The sequence below is a fragment of the Mesoplodon densirostris genome, chromosome 8, assembly GCF_025265405.1.
Source record: "Mesoplodon densirostris isolate mMesDen1 chromosome 8, mMesDen1 primary haplotype, whole genome shotgun sequence".
In the NCBI taxonomy this organism is placed as follows: domain Eukaryota; kingdom Metazoa; phylum Chordata; class Mammalia; order Artiodactyla; family Ziphiidae; genus Mesoplodon; species Mesoplodon densirostris.
In genome coordinates this window covers 2,614,199-2,627,954 of record NC_082668.1, presented here as the reverse complement: position 1 = coordinate 2,627,954, position 13,756 = coordinate 2,614,199, and positions in this window count along the sequence as shown.

Genomic DNA, 13,756 nt, shown 5'->3' with positions numbered 1-13,756 from the left:
AATATTAAGGTTCTTAGTGCCAATGTGGTTTTAACACCCAAACAAATGTAGGCACTGAGATCATATGGCATTGCTTGGTTCAAATGAAGCTATCCATGTGACTCCAGATATGCTTGTGTTAAAATTTTCCTGGAGTATAATTCAAATGAACAACACAAAACATTATTTTGAGTAGAGTTGTGAATTCACTCATATAACACACTAATGTGCAAACAAAATGTTTATTTCTTCTTTCACCACTCCCGCACAACAACATGGGGTTGCAGGGGAGAGCAATACAGCATTCTGCAATAATTCCAACAATTTCCCAGCTTCTCCTTGGATGACTCAGGCAGACGCTGCATCTTTAGAGCATCCTCATCCCTGCCCTGCTTGCCTTGAGTTGGCATCAGGGACTGGGGGCAGGTGTGTGGCTGGTCCTTGTGGATCCCCGGAGCCTTGCTGGCCTCTTCTGCAGAGTGGCCCCTCTGCTTCCTGGATTGGTCCCCATGAGGCATTGCTGGTGTGTGTTTCTAACCACTGTGGTGGGGATCAGTGCTGGTCTGCTTCTTGTGCCGGGCCGTGTTCCTGGTGGTCGCTGCCATTGCCCTTTGCTACATGACCCACCCTGGCTGCTGCACCTGCGAGACCCTCTGCATTGGCCCCTCATAAGACTGCCCTGGACTCCTCTGTAAACTTTGCTGCAGGGTCATGCAGCCCTGGCCCACCCCCAGTGGCAGCCACTGGTTCTGAATGCAGAACTCTCCCTTTGGCACCCACAAGGCATGCAGGGGTTCTGGGTGTCTTTGATGGCACAGTCATCATGCTTGACTTACAAAGACATGGCCACTTATGATGGCCAGTGTGCAGGGCTTCTTCTTCTGGGGTTCCAAGCAGGAAGGCAGGCAGAAGCTCCTTGCTGCTGGCATTTCCCTCAGCTTCAGACACACTCCTCTTCATGCTGGAGTTCCTGTCCACCTGTTGCCCACCCATTTCCTCTCCTTTTCTCTTCATTATCCAACCTGCAATTCTTCTCCTGTCAGGAGGGGGGAGTTCTCCTTTCTCCTGGTGGGGTAGGGTCTCATTTATATAGAACTATTATGAAACTGGATAGATTGCCTCCTGAGTACCTGAAGTGGGAGATCAATTCAGGAAATGCTTTTTCTGTCTCAACAAAGTCTTGCTTTCCTGCTGAGATACCAAATTCTTATTTTTCAAGTAGAAGATGAATGTTAAATCTTTATTAAAAAATTTGCTTTCCTACTATAATAATCCTAATCCCTATCCCTTCTTTTCCAGATCAGGGAATGCTCTTGACTAAGGAAGAGATGAGATACCTAGACATGCAAGAGAAGAATGCACACAAATACATTTCCAAATATTTCATCCCTCTGACACTTGTAGATGAATTTTTGACTCTTGAAAATACATTTGGTTGCCCCCTGGTGGTCCACAGACCTCTGTGTAGAGAAAAAAACTTGTTGATTTTACATATTTATTTTGGCAGCTTACTGAACTCTCATTTTTATAATTTTTCAGTTAGAAAAATGTATCATTTGCAAATCATAATAATTGCTACCTCCTTTCCAATATACTATTTCCTATTTCTTTTTCTTTTCTAACTGCATTGGCTAGCAGTTCTATATTTAATATTTACTAATATTTAATTCTTATTTAATAAAACAGTGGATGTAGCTTTTTTTATTACAGTGGGAATAGCTCTAGTATTTCATCATTAATCAAGACATTGGCTGTTGGGTTAAATTAGAAAAGACTTTATTTTTCTCTACTCAAGTTGAATGGCAGCCTATACCTCAATGACATCTTGGGCAGATTCTACAACTTCCTGGTCAGTTTTGGTTATTAAACTCCAACCAAGCTCAAGTCCTATTTAAAGCTCCCCCATCCCTCATGCTGTGATCTGAAGGCCTAGAAGTGAGGAGAGGACCAGGCATGACCATTTACTCTGTGTCCCAAGCCCCCCTCCTCCTTGGAGTATCCATGGAGCAGCTTGAACTCTATGCTTTCAGGAGTTTGGGGGGAAGGGACAGCAAGGTATAGGTGTTGCTTCCCTACACAGAGATCTGAGTGCAATCTATCCTTTAGGCTATGGCTGCATCACTGGCTTATATTAGTCATTGATATCCCTTTTGACTGTGAACAAACGCTGGCTTTTTTCACCTTGCTGAGTATTTTTGAGTTCTTGGGCGCCCTCTGGCCTGCTGTGCTGCATGGTTTTCTGACATGGGAGTGCAGTTCTGGCTCTTGGTAGGATTGCTAGATTTAGCAAATGAAAATACAAAACACCCAGTTAAATTTGAATTTCAGACAAAACTTTTTTTAGTGTAAGTATATCCCGTGGAATGTTTGGGACATACTTACAGTAAACACTTACTGTTGTTTACCTAAAATTCAAATTTAACTGGGTGTCCTGTGTTTTCTCTGGCAAACCCCACCTCTTTCACCTCCTCTTACCAGCAGGCTTCCCTCTGGGTGAGTCCTGGTAAGGCAGCTCTTGACTTGGGGGTTCACGTTCTTGCTGCACTGCTCCTCTCTACCCCTCTTTCTCGCGGCCAGCTCTCTGATATGAACAGATATGAACAGACCAGAGCCTCATATTCTAAGAGTAGTCTAACCAGGGGATAAAATGCAATCTTCCCTGCTTGCAGGTAACCCCAGTTTTGGAGCATGTGTGTGTGTGTGTGCGCACATAAAATGAGGAATGCATATTACATTTTATCAAAAGCCTTTTTGGCATCTATTAAGATGATCATATGGTTTTTATCCTTTTATCAGTTGACATGAGTTATATTCATAGATTTCTTATATTGCATTCCTGGAATAATCTCTACTTGGTGATAGTGTATTCTTTGTCTGGTCTAGACCACTGGCCTTCATTTCCTAGTTCTTTATATAGGAATTTGGCATGTATGTTTCTAAGAGAAATCTGGAGAAAGAATTATGTTTGCTTCTGAAATGAATTGTAAACATTTCTACTTATTTTAATTTAAATTTTTTTTTTACTATATTCTGAATGACTATTTAACACAGGAGTTATGTGTGATTTGAAACTTGAAATAATTTTCCAGTAAGACCATCTTCACGAGGTACTTTTGGAGGTAGGATTTTGATGTGTTTTTTCTTCTCAGTTTCTTTGTTCTTCATTGTTCTGCCCAAACTGCCGGAGAGAGGGAGAGAGGGCACCTTCCTTTCACAGGCTCCATGCCCAGGTGGAGGAGTGCGGGCAACTCCCATTCCTCCCTCACTCACATTCCCTGGGGGGAGGAGGGCTTTCAGGCTGGGGCGGGGAGGTGGACCCCTACCAGTCCACCCCTCTTCTAATCTACGATGGGGCTCCAAGCACTGGTGTTCATTCCCTGTCTCCTCCAAATGAGGGCAGGGTGACAATCCTGGTGACAGCACCCTCAGCTGGGCTGCCTGAGGGAAGACGTGGGAGGGGTCGTGTGAAGGGGTATCAGGAAGTCCTTTGGGCTACGAAGCTAACTGTTCTCGCTGGTGTATCAGTGTGGAGACTGATGTTGTGCTCGACATCTGCCTGTCTTTCCCCTCTATCTATCTTTTAATCAGTTCTGAACCCTAGGGGGAAACAATAGTGTATTTATTAGGCCCCTAAATCTTACAAATTATCTCTCTTTTATAGAACCAGTGTCAGCAATTTGTTATTTTAGAGGAATTTCTGTTTGAGATTCTTGTTTCCTAATACGGTATTATAACACTTGTTAATATTTTAAAATTTCCACTATATCTTTTATATACCTTTGATAAATCCCAGTGGTGTGTATTCTTTCTCAATAAATAGGATTCTCTTTGGTTTACTTATTTTTTCATCTTTTCAGAGAAACAACTGTTGGATTTATTAATCAAGTTCAGTTTTTTTCTTTACTCATTCATTTTTTCCTGTTTTCCATCTTAGTTGTTTCTTTTCAAGGTTTATTTATTTATTTATTTATTTATTTGGCTGTGCTGGTTCTTAGTTGCTGCATGTGGGATCTTCGCTGAGGCATGCAGGATCTTTAGTTGTGGCATGTGGGATCCAGTTCCCTGACCAGGGATTGAACCTGGGCCCCCTGCATTGGGAGCATGGAGTCTTAACCACTAGACCACACGGGAAGTCCCTTCATATGTTCTGTATGTATTCCTTAAGGATATTTTGATACCCTTTTACTAGCTCCTTGATTTGGAGACTTCCCCCATTCACCTTCATGCTAATAATTTAACATCTGGTAAGATTTGGGAAATAATTAAATCAGATAATGCACACATAATGCTTATCACTGTACTTGGAGCATAAACATTCTATAGATGGTAGCCATTAATAAAAATGACAATAAGAACAAACCAAATATTTTAAGGCTTGGATTGTTTTCTGAGTACAGATTTGGGCACATGCCATACACTCTGATATGTAGTACTGTAATTATAATCAGTTTTTAAAATAGTCTGGGGGGCTTCCCTGGTGGTGCTGTGGTTAAGAATCCACCTGCCAATGCAAGGGACACTGGTTCAAGCCCTGGTCCGGGAAGATCCCACATTCCATGGAGCAACTAAGCCCATGCACCACAACTACTGAGCCTGTGCTCTAGAGTCCGTGAGCCACAACTACTAAGTTTGTTCTCTAAAGCCCGTGAGTCACAACTACTGAAGCCCATGCACCTATAGCCCGTGCTCCATAACGAAGAGTAGCCCCCACTTGCCACAACCAGAGAAAAGCCCGTGCACAGCAACAAAGACCCAAAGCAGCCAATAAATAAATAAATAAATAAATAAAATTTATAAAAATAAATACTCTGCATTTGTGATGGATATTTCTTCTTTAGTCAAATATTTAATTATTTTATTTATTAATCAACCATGTGTTGTATGTATGTATATATTATTTTCAAGTGGTTTAATTTTGTAAATTTCTATTTATTTGTGATTCTATATTACAAATTTTTATTTATTTGTAATTCTATAAGTCACTGTTTAATAATAAAGTTATCTTTATTTTATTTAAAAATAGAGTTATCTTTATTTTGCATTTAACATTCATAAGTTATAATCATATATGATATTTGGTTCTTCCGCTGACATCTGATTATATTTTAAAGACTGTACTTATAATTCATCTATATACCTAGAAATTACATGGTAATTCTATTTCATAATCTCATTTTAAAAGTAACTCATTTTTCTCCTTCTAGCAATATATCCAAGTTCCTGTTACCCCTCTTCTTTATCAGTATGTTATACTATTTGATCTTTGCTTATGTAGTGGTGAAAAATGGTATCTCAGTATATGCTTAATTTATATTTCCCTTATGAGTGAAATTGAGTGAATTTTTTTCATGTATGTATGTGTTAGGTAAAATTCTAATGAAGCCTCCCTAAAATTCTTATTCTTATCATAAAGATAACCTAATTAAACAGTAATTTAGGTACTGTTGTGGAAAGACTTTGCAGATATAATTAAAGTTACTAATCAACAGAAGAAAACTTTTTTTTGAAAACTTTTTTTATAAAGGAAAACATGTTTATTGTAGAAATAAGAAAGTACAATTAATCAGAAAGAAGGAAATATAATTTACCCATAGTCCCTCAAACCACTATTAACTGTATGTTATTTTTTTCTTGAAGTTTTCCATGTCTTTATGATATACATTTTTATATGTAAGAATAAAATTTCACTGTAACATGGTTTTGTATTCTTTGTTTTTCATTAAATGTGTAAAGAATTATGTTCTTTAGCTCCTAAATTAAAGCTAAATTAATTCCCAGTGAAAACAACTCCTAATCAACATTAAGATTTTGGTTTAAGTCTTTTTCTACAACATGATTTTTAATGCAGCCTAATATTCTATGTTATATATGGACTCTCCTTTTTTGGTCATCTTGATTTTGGTTAATGCCTTTTTTTTGGTTACCGAATTTCACCTTAAGCACATACTTTCCCACACTGCTTGTTCTTTAGAGCATCTCTCCTTTCTCTGAACAATAGCACAGGGATGACCACAGGGATGGCCAGGGACCATCTGGGCTCACTTACTCCTTCTTCCGGGATCTAACTTGGGGTTGAGAGCTTTTCTGGTCTGAAAAGCAGGGAGGCGATCACCTCCTTAGGAGGCTCCCACTGGATCTCAGAACCTTCACATCTGTTTCCACTCCTCTACATAAGTTCAGACATCCTGCTGACAGAAGTCAATGGAGTTGGGAGGCCAGACAGGCACTGGGTGTCAGCCCTGAGTGCTGGGGAGAGGGGAGGGGATGGTTCACTCAGAATCCCACAGCAGCCATTTTGTTCAAGGTGAGGGCAACAGAAGGAGGATCAGGTGGACAAGGGCTCACAAGATTAAACATGAAACACCTTCCCCAAAACATTTCTCAAAGACACACTTCAACTAACTAGGAGAAAGATCAAGAAGTAGTAGACCTAACACAAAAAAGACTAGCAGCGAGCAATACCACAAGTTACACATTTAGAGTTTAGGTTATATAATTGTACTACACATAGAAAAGTGAGTTAGGAAACAAAAAATTCCAGGTTTGTGTGATAAACATAGCTCTAGAATAATAGCTAAAGCTGTGGGCAGAAGGAATAACAAATATGCCGAGTTCCGTAATGTGCATACAGAAGAGAGTCAAAGGCCTTTTTTTGCTGTTAAAGAAGTAAATGTGTAAATAGATATTCAATTTAACAGATTTTAAAATAGGGTTCATATTCTTCAAAATAACTACAGGTGACAAAAATAATACAATACTAATCCATACAGTGAGAAAACAAAGGGAAGAACTAGAGAACACAAAAAAGGAGACATAATACAAAGTGTAGAAAATTATTAGTCATCTTGATGACAAGAAATGTAAACAACTTAAAATTCTCTTTAAAATGTGTTGAGTTAAATGATAAAATGCAACTATTTATGTATATACTTATAATAGGCACACCTAGTCATGATGTTTTATCCTTTTTAAGCATTGCTGCCTTTGGCTTGTTGATATTTTTTATACATTTCTTCTATTACGTTCATAAATGCAGATTCTGTAAACTCCAGTATTCATTTCTCATATTGTCCTTGTCTGAGTTTTAATATCAAAGTTATATTGGCCTTATAAGATAAAAAATAGATGAAATTGACTTATAGAAAAATGTTATTTTTCAGAGATTAATAAAGAAGAAACTCTTCCTAACTAAAATTATTTACATAAGTTGTTCATAGTTGTTATGCTGTATGCATAATTTAAGTATGTTCCTTTTCTTTTTTTTGGCTGCACAGCATGGCTTGTGGGATCTTAGTTCCCCAACCAGGGATCGAACCCAGGCCCCCTGTGCAGTGGAAGCATGGAGACTTAACCACTGGACCATCAGGGAATTCCCTATGTTCCTTTAAATATTCCTCTTATTTCTGTTTTCTCTCTATCTCATCTAGCTGGGCATTTTTGTTTATTTTATAACTGCTTTTATTTGTCCTTTCTATGGTATATTTATCTTCTCTTTACATTTGTATATAATCTTTACCTTGTATATTGCCTTCTCTTTACTTTCTCTGAATTTATTCTATTAAAAAAATCTAACCTCAGTTGGACAGCTAGTTCATTAATTTTCAATCTGTCATTTCTATAAATTTCTGTCAGAGAACAACTTTAGCTGCATCCCAGCTAATTGCATTTCATTATTGTTTAATTCTAAGTATATAAGCTTCCAAAATGATTTGTGATTTTACATGAGTTTTTAAAAAATTGTCTCAATGTACGGGCTGTAAAGAAATTCCTATTTCTCACTCAGTTTCACTGTATTCCACTAATATGGTCTGCATAATGATAGTTCTTGAAATTTGCTGAAGCTTGCTTGTGGCCTACAATGTGATCATAAAAAGATTTTTGTAAAAGTTTAATGTACACTTATTTATTTTAATTTTTAAAAATATTTATTTATTATTTATTTTTATTTATTTTTGGCTGCATCAGGTCTTAGTTGCGGCACGTGGGATCTTCGTTGTGGCATGCGATTTTTCTCTTCTCTAGGTATGGCGTGCGGGTTCCAGAGCACATGGGCTCTGTAGTTTGTGGCACGTGGGCTCTAGTTGAGGCGCGAGAGCTCAGTAGTTGTGGCACGCGGGCTTAATTGCCCCATGGCATGTGGGATCTCAATTCCCTGACCAGGGATCGAACCCACATCCTCTGCATTGCAAGGCGGATTCTTTACCACTGGACCATCAGGGAAGTCCCGTACACTTATTTTAGAATAAGTGTATCCTCCTAACTGCTGTAGATTGACTTCTACATAAGCCCATTAAATTAAGCTTGTTAATTATGTTCTCATCTATGTTTTGATTAACATTTTTTTGTGCTTGACCTATTATTGAGATGATAGTATTACCTCTACAATAATTGTGGATTTGTCAAAATTTGTTTCAGATTTTGAAGTCATTTTTTCAGGTTTATACAAGTTTACAATTGTTATCTTTGTGGTGACGCAGACATTTTGTCATTTTGTTGTGATAATCTCTGTGACAATGGTTTTGGTCTCAGTCAACTTTGTGTGACGTGACCACAGCTCTCTTGGCTTCTTTGGGATTGTATTTGCCTGGGGTGTCCCCTTCCAGGCTCCCTCTGGTCCCCGTGCACCCATGCTCAGCCTGCGTGGGAACTCTGCCCTGGTGTTCTGTGCTTAGAACGTTGTCCCCTGCCTCTCCACCTGGTTAATCACCACGCAGACTTCCTTCAGCTCAAGCCACTCCCCCCTGGACGTCAGTCTGGTTAGGAAGGCTTCTTTAGTCAGGCGCTAGAGATGGCAGAGCTGGGAGAGGGGCCGTGGATGGAGACCCGTAAGTGGATTAAAAACTACTGGAGTGGAAGGACAGAACTTTTAGTTTCAGTTGGGGTAAATTAAGTCCATGCCATGACGTGCATAGTTGCTGAGACAGACACAGGGGAGCCCGTGTCTGAGTTACCGGCATCGTGGAGGTGTGATTGGATGAGGCTGGCAGGGCTGATTTTAGATGACTCTGGGGTCTCAGGGTGGGCAGGGAAGGCTCTTGCTGGTTGGGGAGCAGGTGAAGGTCAAGCAAGGAAGCACTGAAAGCCATGAGCGCGGGGACACGGGAGGCGGGCCCCGGGGCATCAGGTCTGGGCTTTGGAGGTCAGGCTGCTGGAAAGCTGCACAGGGATCCTCTGGTGACGCAGATGGGGCCTGGGGCCAGGTCTTGGTGATTGTGGCATGATGACTCAAGCCTTTGGCATCTGTGAAAGGCTGGCTAGCGACCAAAGAGGAGCTGAGAAGAGGAATTTAATAATGGGGAAATCGATGGAGACCACCCCAACGAGATGGGATGGTAACATCCTGCCTGCTGTGCTTGCAGAGACTCACAGGCTGGCAGGGAGAGGGGACAAAGGGATGGCTCCAGGTGTGGCCTGAAGGGAGGTGTTGGTGTGGGGAGGCTGGAGGCGGGCTCACTATGGCTGGGGCATCCCAGGTGACTGGGGAGCAGATTTGGCTTTTGCTGGCCAGTCCTGAATTGGCAGTGGAAGCAAAAATGAGGGCGAAAAAAGGGGTAATCGTTGGCCAATCCTGGCTGTTTTCTGGCCCAGCTGCTGCTCTGGCTTCCTGGGCTGGTCACTGCAGGGCTTGTGGGTAGGAGTTCTAGCGTCACAGATGATCTAGACATGGTCCATTTGTGTATTCAGGCTGTCAATAAACTTTTTATTTTGTGACATGTAAAATTTGGCCCATTGTGAGAGTTTCCTGTTGTCTCGATCTTTCTGTAATTTAGATACAGAATTCTCTGTAGGAAGGAGAGACATTTACATGTACCTTCACTGGACTCCCTCGTCTCATCCGCCCTATGACCCTGGGAGATGAGGTGGGGTGAAGGTTCTCACCCCTGCATGTAGAGGAGGGAATGGAGAAGCAGAAAGGTGAGTGAATTACCCGATTTGACAGAGGCTAGATGCCCATGATGGTCTGCAGCTCTTTCATCCCCTGGGCTTTCCCTCGTGCTCTTCCCAGGGCATCCAGGGGAACAAAGCCTTGCACTGACGCCACCAGATCTATAAGGAACAGCCAGGTTCAAGGTGTTTCAGGAAGGTAAATTTTCTTAAAAAAGTTTTGATGGGATCTTCCCCAACATGCAGTCTGCATCAGATGGCTGGTATTGTGCTGTGCTGTTACATGAACGTCTCAAAATCCACGCTGCAGAAGTCCAGGGGCAAAGCTTTCTAGAAATCACTGGAAATATTCTTAATGTGGAAAAAGAGTGCTTAGGATTATTTCACAAAGTGGTCACAAGAGAGAAAGAAATTCCTGGCCCTAGACCTTTATAGTTATTGATGTGTTTGTACATGCTTCTTAACTTTGTAGAACATCTAGAAAAAATACTCATGGCTCACTCATTCCTGACCCTTCACCTTGAATGCCCTGAATGTTGGCATCTCTACAACAGTTCATGACAGTATACCTTGAAACACTTTCTCAAATGTGACACTGATTATGACACACAGTGACAGCAAGCTCAGGCAAGATGTTAAAAGGTCAGTAAGTTGTTAAAGTCCTTAATTAATGCTTGTAAAATTCCAAATTACATCCATTGATCTACAAAGATTCACTGAACTTTCCATTCAAATACATTGGCATCATATAAAACAGGTTGGGAAGCTCGGACGTGTAGGCCAAATCTGGCCCTCTGCCTGCTTTTCTAAATAAAGTTTTATTAGCACACAGCCATGCCCATTTGTTCACAAATTGTCTGCTTTCATTCTAGAAGGGCAGAGTTGAGTAGATGCAGCAGAGACCAGATGGTCCTCAAGCCCAAGTTATTTCCTATCTGGTGCTTGACAGAGAAAATTTCTCACGTTTGCTCTACGCCTAGTGTGAAACGATAGTTATCTTTAGCTCAGAGTTATGCAGATTGGGATAAAGTTTTAAACTGCACAGTAAACAAGGGTGGCCAGAATGAAAAGGCTCTGTATACAGCAAAAGAAACCCAAACAAAGAACTCTGGTTTGCTCCAGAGTTTTTATTCCATTGTTTACCATCGAGCTATGTTTTTCCACAAACAGATGAGGATGGTTAAAAAAATAAAGTTCTTGAGGAGGTGATTTTCCATAAACACTCTGCCTTTGTAAAGCAATAGAAGACATATTGGAGCACTTTTAAACCTCGTTTTGTGATCTGATTCCCATGTGGCTTGAAGACCATGTTTATGTGATCTCCAGACATGGGAACTGGGCTTGAACTCTGAGGGCCTGGAGTCACAACCCGCTAACTGAACCAGCCCCTGTAGCTGTAGATAAGATGAATCTCCCACGTGGCTTCTGTCTCCCCATCTGTAAAATGACCCCTCTGAGAAGTGGGGCTCTGCTGTCACTGCCAGCTCTGAAGCCCGGACGCTGTGATTCCAAGCTAATGGAAAGCTTGGCCCTGCTCTGACTCCATCTCATGAGAATGTGATGGCGTGACATGAACATCATAAGGAAGCTCTAAATACGAAATTCCCCTGTTGCATATGCGTCGTGCATATTCTGTCTGAACTTATGTCGTGCATAAGCTCTGAAGAAGTAGGTAATCAGTTTCCATTCAGTTGTCCAGCTGAGTGAGCAGACATGGCCAACACTGGGCTCAGCAGCTAAAGCTTTTCTGGAAACAGATCCCCTGGGGCCAGGAAGGCAGAGGGAGTTCTGATCATGGGGGATGGGGGATACCAACTGGAAGGCCCACTGGGACTTCACCAACGGTTCTACACGTAGGCTCTCAGACCAGTGACACACAATATAGCAGAATCTGTTTTGTATTTAGGAAAAAATTTACAGTGAATACATGACTTATTTAAAACACACTCATTGCAGATGATTTCAATTGTGTAGTTTTTAAATGTCTGCAAATCCTAACACCTTTCTGGCCTCTGACACGGTGCTGCTCTGGGTGACATGTCCGTTATTGTCCCCTCACAAGTGTGTGACCCTTGCTAACTTCACAGTCTATGGACCCCCAGCATCTGGGATCTAGGGACGTGGAGATGAGGTGACTCAGCCCAGTGTGCGCCCAACAGGGCACTGCAATTCTGTTCCTTACAAGTAAGCAGAATGCAATGCACACAACACCTCGCTGGTAACTGGCTGTGTTGGGATACACACTCTGAGGCTGTTGTGGCCAGAGTGGTAGCGTCGTTGAGGACACTCAGTAAGGATTTCAAGTGTTGAGCCCCACGTCGGGATCTTAGGAACAGCTCAGTAAATGATGGATGTCCTGATGGCAGCGGAAAAGCTGCCCGAAAGCTGTTAAAGAAGAGAGATATATCCAGTTGTATCTAGATATTTATATTTATTTTGATTATGATCTATCCTTTGTGCTCAAGAAGTTGTGAAAATGTGGGATGTTATACTGGGATTGTAGAGATCACTGTTGGGAATAGGGTACTGAGACTCACAGAATTTAAGTGGCTCATGAATGGCCACACAAGTAACTAATGGCAGGATGGCCTTTAATTTTTTTCTTATTTTTTTTAATTTTAATTTTAATTTTAATTTTAATTTTTTTGCGGTATGCGGGCCTCTCACTGTTGTGGCCTCTCCCGTTGTGGAGCACAGGCTCCGGACGCGCAGGCTCAGCGGCCATGGCTCACGGGCCCAGCCGCTCCGCGGCATGTGGGGTCTTCCTGGACCGGGGCACGAACCTGTATCCCCTGCATCGGCAGGCGGACTCTCAACCACTGCGCCACCAGGGAAGCCCTCCTTATTTATTTTTGAAGAAATAAAAGATACCCTTGCTATTTCACAGGGAAGCAGGCGATATTGATTTTATTGCTTAATGAAATAAACTCATCCTTTAATCTATCCAAAGCTAGTGTCCAGATCATAATAGTTCTGTCATTTGGAAATTTCATGGAGGGGTCTCCAGAGGAAGGGCTTGTGGAAGGCGTTTGTTAGGCAGAGGTTTACTTTTTTTTTTTTTTCCCACACACACTGCATTATTATTTATTTTTTTTGTGGTACGCGGGCCTCTCACTGTTGTGGCCTCTCCCGTTGTGGAGCACAGGCTCTGGATGCGCAGGCTCAGTGTCCATGGCTCACGGGCCCAGCCGCTCCGCGGCATGTGGGATCTTCCCGGACCGGGGCACAAACCCGTGTCCCCTGCATCGGCAGGCGGACTCTCAACCACTGCGCCACCAGGGAAGCCCACACACATACTGTATTTCATTTTTACAAGAGATAAATAAACTGACACCAAGCATTGTAAATGGATGACCACAACAAAAGCAACAATGATTGCAATTACCAAACACGAAAGACACTCATAATATGTCATAATATTGACATTCAGTCCAGTAATCCTCCACTTTACTTTGCAGTGAAAATTGATTTGTATATTTTTTGCCTCTGAGTCCTTGTGGGATTTTTTGTTTTATTCAGACAGAAAGTCACAAAAATTATAATCATCCTCATCGGTTCACTCTGTTCCATGTAATTAATTTTTTTATCTTGATCTTTTGCTAGCACTTTTATGAATTCATCAGTTTTCCATTAGAGTTCTGAAAATGCTTTTTTCATTCAGTACAACAGTATAGTCAGTTACCAGAAACCTGTACTTGTCAGAGTCTTTTCCATGAATTCCTTGAAGATGAAACCCTTTTATAGGAACATTTTTGAGAAAGCATGAGAGTACACCCAGAATGGTCTGTAAATGACAAAAGACTTAAAAATGACCACAGTTAAAGATTTGATGAAAATTCATAATAATGCAATTGACAAGAAAATTTAGTTATTTCTGAGATATACATTTTAA